Source organism: Chelonia mydas, chromosome 14 (assembly GCF_015237465.2).
Source record: "Chelonia mydas isolate rCheMyd1 chromosome 14, rCheMyd1.pri.v2, whole genome shotgun sequence".
Taxonomy (NCBI): Eukaryota; Metazoa; Chordata; order Testudines; family Cheloniidae; genus Chelonia; species Chelonia mydas.
Window position 1 is genome coordinate 41,481,255 of NC_051254.2, and position 6,413 is coordinate 41,487,667.

Below are 6,413 nucleotides of genomic sequence, written 5' to 3' on the forward strand. Positions count from 1 at the left end.
TGAGGGTTCCCTGGGGTGGGGAGACCCAGGGAGTGGGGGTACTGCCAGGGGGCAGCACCCAAGGCAAGGGCACCAGGTCCTGGGAGGGACCGGGGGCCAGCGGTAAGGCAGATCACTGGCCTGTGGAAGCTGCTCGGGGCTAATTCCCAAGGACAGCCAGCAGGAGGTGCTGCTGGGTGAGTCTGAACGCTTACACAAGGCAACTCGGGTCATTTCCTTGGGTGCTGTCAATCTGATTGTTCGCCAGCATTTTGTATACTGACTAAACTGGCAAAGGGCCTTGTTCTGATTATGGGTGAAGATCAAACCAATCATGCTGACTCTTTTAACATCTGTCACATGCCTTTGATACGCTGACTGTGATGAATTGTAACTCCTAGCACCACTGGTGAGTGGCTTTGTCCTTTCCTTTCAAGGAGGATCCCATAGGTAGTGCTTTGCAATTGTTTTGTCTGCTCTGAGGACCTTTTCATGCAGGCTGCAACAAGGTTCTATCCTTTAGGCTAAGGAGAGAGGTCTCTGAGCTGCTCTTCCAAACTTTAAAACAAGTCCTTCAACTTGGTACTTTGTGTTCAGAGGTTTCATTTTGAGGATAGAGTTAATATGGCAGGTAACCATCATATTGCTTGGCAAGAGCTTATGAGCATTAGGATTTCATCTAACTTTATCACTGCAAATCTGAAGGCTGAAGTTCAGCCCATCCCTACTCTTGGAGCAGGGTGAATCTATAATTTAAAGGAAATTATAAAACCGTGTTAGGAAGTCCTGTGTTCTGATTGGCCATTAGAAGTCATGTTGTGATATACATTGCAACCCCACGCAGTATCTTTTGGGACTATTGTATTAAATTTATGCATGGTTTGAATTTATGATTGTGCCTTACTCCATGGAGGAGGGTACCCCATCTCCTCTAATCACTCCCCCCCGCTCATTTTATTGAGTTCCTAAAGTGAGTTGCTAAAACTGTAAACAACCTGAGAGGTACCACCCTGTTCTGCTCCATGCTTCTTGGCTGGGGCCACCTGGCCTCCCCTTTCACACACCGCACCCTGTGCAGCCAAGGGAAAGGGGTGTCAAAGCTTTAACTGTATGAGGAAGGTGGAGTGGATTAACCCGTTTAAGCTTTTTAAAAGTGCTTTGGGTGGGGATGATTACATCAATGGCCACTCCTGGCAACCCATTGCATTATTCAAACAAACAAAAAGCTTAGTTTAAACCAGTTCAAGTTGCTAAGAGCAAATAATTCCCAATTTAGAGCTATAAAAGCCAGGAAATAAAGAGTAAGACCGACAGCTCTGTGGATGAGGGGAGAGCAGTAGACGTGTTATTCATTGACTTTAGCAAAGCTTTTGATACGGTCTCCCACAGTATTCTTGTCAGCAAGTTAAAGAAGTATGGGCTGGATGAATGGACTATAAGGTGGATAGAAAGGTGGCTAGATGGTCGGGCTCAACGGGTAGTGATCAATGGCTCCATGTCTAGTTGGCAGCTGGTATCAAGAGGAGTGCCCCAAGGGTCGGTCCTGGGGCTGGTTTTGTTCAGTATCTTCAGTAAGGATCTGGAGGATGGCGTGGATTGCACCCTCAGCAAGTTTGCAGATGTCACTAAACTGGGAGGAGAGGTGGATACGCTGGAGGGTAGGGATAGGATACAGAGGGACCTAGACAAATTAGAGGATTGGGCCAAAAGAAATCTGATGAGGTTCAACAAGGACAAGTGCAGAGTCCTGCACTTAGGACGGAAGAATCCCAGGCACCGCTACAGACTAGGGACCGAATGGCTCAGCAGCAGTTCTGCAGAAAAGGACCGAGGGGTTACAGTGGATGAGAACTGGATATGTGTCAACAGTGTGCCCTTGTCGCCAAGAAGGCCAATGGCATTTTGGGCTGTGTAAGTAGGGGCATTACCAGCAGATCGAGGGACGTGATTGTTCCCCTCTATTCAACATTGGTGAGGCCTCATCTGGAGTACTGTGTCCAGTTTTGGATCCCTGCACTACAAGAAGGATGTGGAAAAATTGGAAAGCATCCAGCGGAGGGGAACAAAAATGATTAGGGGAGTGGAACACATGATTTATGAGAAGAGGCTGAGGGAACTGGGATTGTTTAGTCTGCAGAGGAGAAGAATGAGGGGGGAATGGCTGGGATGATTTAACTGGGAATTGGTCCTGCTTCGAGCAGGGGGTTGGACTAGATGACCTTCTGGGGTCCCTTCCAACCCTGATATTCTATGATTTGATAGCTGCTTTCAACTATCTGACAGGGGGTTCCAAAGAGGATGGATCTAGACTGTTCTCCATGGTGGCAGATGGCAGAACAAGGAGTAATGGTCTCAAGTTGCAGCGGGGGGAGGTCGAGGTTGGATGGTAGGAAAAACTTTCACTAGGAGGGTGGTGAAGCACTGGAACGCGTTACCTAGGGAGGTGGTGGAATCTCCTTCCTTTGAGGTTTTTAAGGTCAGGCTTGACAAAGTCCTGGCTGGGATGATTTAGTTGGGGATTGGTCCTGCTTTGAGCAGGGCGTTGGACTAGATGACTTCCTGAGATCCCTTCCAACCCTGATATTCTATAACACACATCGCCCTCTCGCCCTGACACAATCCCTACCTCAGATACTGCCAGTTATCTCTAACGATCAACTACTGACTGAAAATCCCCTCAGATAGTTACACTGCTTTCTCTTTTTTAAAAATCGATCTCAAGTCCTTTCTAATGTTGCCTACTTTCCTCTCTACCTCTTGAATATGTATTAACTTCCCTCCTTTGGGGGCTTTTTTCCCCCACCAGCAATAAATTGCTACCACTTCTGGTTTTGGAGGGAAACTGTTAGCCTGAGTTATTACTGCACATTATGGACAGATGGTGTGGAAGGGGTTAAACCTCCTATGATCAACTATCCCCTCAGATTAAATCCCTTGTCTCTCCTATTATCAATTATTGACAGAATAGCCCATCAGATTTGGTCTAATTATCAAAAAAGGATAGTACAAAATCTGAGGGCATTTTCTTTCTCTTTCAAATAATTGAATATTGATGTAAAATGGCCACAGATTTTTGCCCCATTTCCATCCTAATTCTCAAATAGTAATAGAAAATCCCATCAAATGTGGCCCTTTTCCTAATTATTGATTACTGATATAAATTCCCCTCAGATTTTGCAATACTGCCCTACGTCACAGGGATGTTATGAAGCACCATTAGCTGCATTTTATACATGGGGATACAGGCACAGAGAGATGGAATGACTTGACCGACATCACGCAGCAGGTCAGTTTCAGGATCAGGAACAGGTCGCACCATTCCTGCAAGCCATTTAAGTGCCCTTCTCACAGAGCCATAGTTGCTGTATTAGAAATTCATGTCCTGTCTGTCATATTGGGGTACAGGCAGGAGCAGAGAGAGGTCAGCAGTACAATGGAGGGACAGCAGGGTTGGACAACAGCCGGCAGGAACTTTGTGCTATGCAGTGCGTACAGCGTGATGGTGGGAAACTAAGGACGTTCTCCCCAGACTTGCCCTGCAAGCCAAGAGAGCGCTGAGTAAACGTCACCAGATCTTCTCATGCAAAAAGACAAAGGGAGAGGAGGGCCAGCACCAGCATAATGAAGTCAAGCTCTATATCTGGTCTGAACCCTCAGGAGAGTGAAAGATGCTGCTGTATATAAGTGGCAGTGACATGTATTAGGGGAAAGCGGTAGGTTGATTTGGTTCAATGAAATAAGGACCATAACCAACACTGTAGAAAGGGTTCTTCAAGGAAAAATGTGTCTTGCTTCAATAAATTGCCCCTCTCACTTCTCTGTGTGTGTGCGCATTCCTGTGTGGGTATAAACAAGATCTGCAACGCTTTGCTGCAGACTGGATCTAACCGCTGCAGCAAGGGCCTCTGGTTTCTGCTGTGGTCCACAGCTGTGGGTGAGTTGAAAGTTCAGCAGCAGAATCTGCATATTAAAAATGCTTTTTCACTGAAAAACATCATTGTAAATAATCCTGTTTGGTGAAGCTTCCTTTGGGTTATTTTATTTTGATGCTAAATGTTCTTTCAAAGCAGGGTTTTTTAATTGATTGGTGACTGCCTTGTGGGTGTTGATTGTCATATGGATATTGAAGGAAAGCTGCAGGTTTTGTTGTCTGGGCAGAGGATATTTGGGACTTCTGACACTTGGGAAGCAGAATTGTGCAATAAATCATCTTAACTGGGTTTTTATTCTGAAATGGTCGGCAGTGAATGGTTAAATAGTGAATTTAAACTTAGTACTGAAGATCAGGCCCCAAATTGGTACAGGATGTTATTTATACTGAATAATTCAACTAGCTCTAAGGTTTGCACCATTATTTCACTGATCTGCAAAGGAGCTTGTCAGAGAAAATCTGGACCTTTTTATTGATAGCAACAACAATTCTACTGCCAGCAAATGTAATAATATGAACATATACCCTCAAAATATGCATTTATCCACATTTTAGAAGGACCACACTGGGTGAGAATTCAGATAAAATAAATTGCGTACAGCAAAATCAGGGAGACTGCTACAAGACAAAGAAAAATGAGTTACACGAAGAACAAATATGGCCATTTTTATACACAGTTTGCACCTCATGAAAGCAACTCTGATGTGACAGAGGATGGATATTTTGGTTTTAATTCAGTGCATCTCAAGGTTTTCCATAGGATCCATTCATATTCCTGGTATTGCTAGAATAATTCTCACCCTTACAGTTAGATTATTTACTTGGCGGTACAAGAGGGGGTGGAAGAGATGATCGAGCAGGATGGAACTTCAGCATCGCTCCTATATTTTGCATCAATTCTATATTTCTCATCTTTTTGCCTTTATGTTTTATATTGGGCAGCAGGCACAAGAGATTGGAACGGGATTTCAGGTCTCTGTTCATTTTAAGTTTCAGAGTAGCAGCCGTGTTAGTCTGTATTCGTGAAAAGAACAGGAGGACTTGTGGCACCTTAGAGACTAACCAATTTATTTGAGCATAAGCTTTCGTGAGCTACAGCTCACTTCATTGGAATTTCTTTTAGCAGAATTCATGTGGAAACCAACCTTTTGGTTCTGTTTCAAAAAACACCTCACATGGCAAACCAGAACTTTCTAGAAAGTTTCAACACTCAAATTGCCCTCTCGGGCCCATCCAGTGGGAGACTTTAATAAGGTGAACGAGAGAACACAAGCAGTTTAGCTACACGGGGAAAATATATTAACACATTTAACGAACACAATCATTATGATGTAGATTCTTTTGAAAATCCCACCCTAGTTATTTAGGAGCACAAGTTCCATTGAAAATCAATGAGTGTGAAGTCACTTCTGTTCTTTTGAAAATTCCAGCCTTCGCACCTCGTACACACGCTAACATTTGTATTTAAATATATATTAGCTGGTTGTGGCTCAATAATGACCAGCTAAAATGGTTTTAAACACCCCTGCTCTTCCCTTCCCCACCCTCTTCAATCAGGCCTCCCCTTGGTCTCCCCTCCCCCTAGCCTCTACAGCCAGGCCTCCCTTCTGCTCTCCCAATTCAGCCCAAATATAGCAATGAGTGTAGATTGTCCCTCAGTAAATATAATCCATCAGGGAAGTATTTCAGTTACTTTCCTGACTTCACTTCTCAATGGCACTCCAGCATCTCTCCTGGTATTGTTGATGTCCGGTAAGGAGTTCTAAATAGATGTCCCTTGACCGCCTGGTGGCGCCTGATACCATGAGTTGCTGTATCAGCCAAGCATAGAGCTGACTAATTCCATATCCCGGCAACACTTGCTCATTACTGGGATCCCATCTAAAGCTCTGGGGAGGACAGAAATACCATTTCATGAAGGATTTCAAGGTTTTGATGTTTGTCTTCATTCCACTTAGGAACAAAACGTGTACATTTCAAAATTCTCAGTGAAAGAGTTTTTTAAAAAATTGTTTGGCATTAATTGGAAGTGTTTCATTTCCACACAATACTTCTATTTAGGAGAAAAACGAGGGGAAAATCTTTCAATGTCAAAACATCCCATTTTGACACTCTTAGAATGAAAGGTTTCAGCGTTTTATTCTGAACTGACTTAATTTCGATATTGCCTTTTAATTTTATATTCTATAATACACAATGAAGAAAATCAAAATGAAAAATCTTTTGCAAAATATGAAACATTGAAACTTTTCATTCAGAAAAATGTCAAAAGGGAATGATTTGACACTGTTGGAAATTCTTCTCCCTGGTTGTTCCCCATAATGAAATGTCTCTCCTTCGACACTATTTTGTTCAGTGTTTCAGCTTCTGCAGAAGTGCTTTCTCTGATGGAACATGGTTCTGTTGAAGTTTTTCAGTCGGCTGTACTGTAACCCTTCTGCCAGGTGGTGTCGGTAGCGACAAAGACTGGAGTCAATATCTAGGGCTTTCTCTTCACATTAAA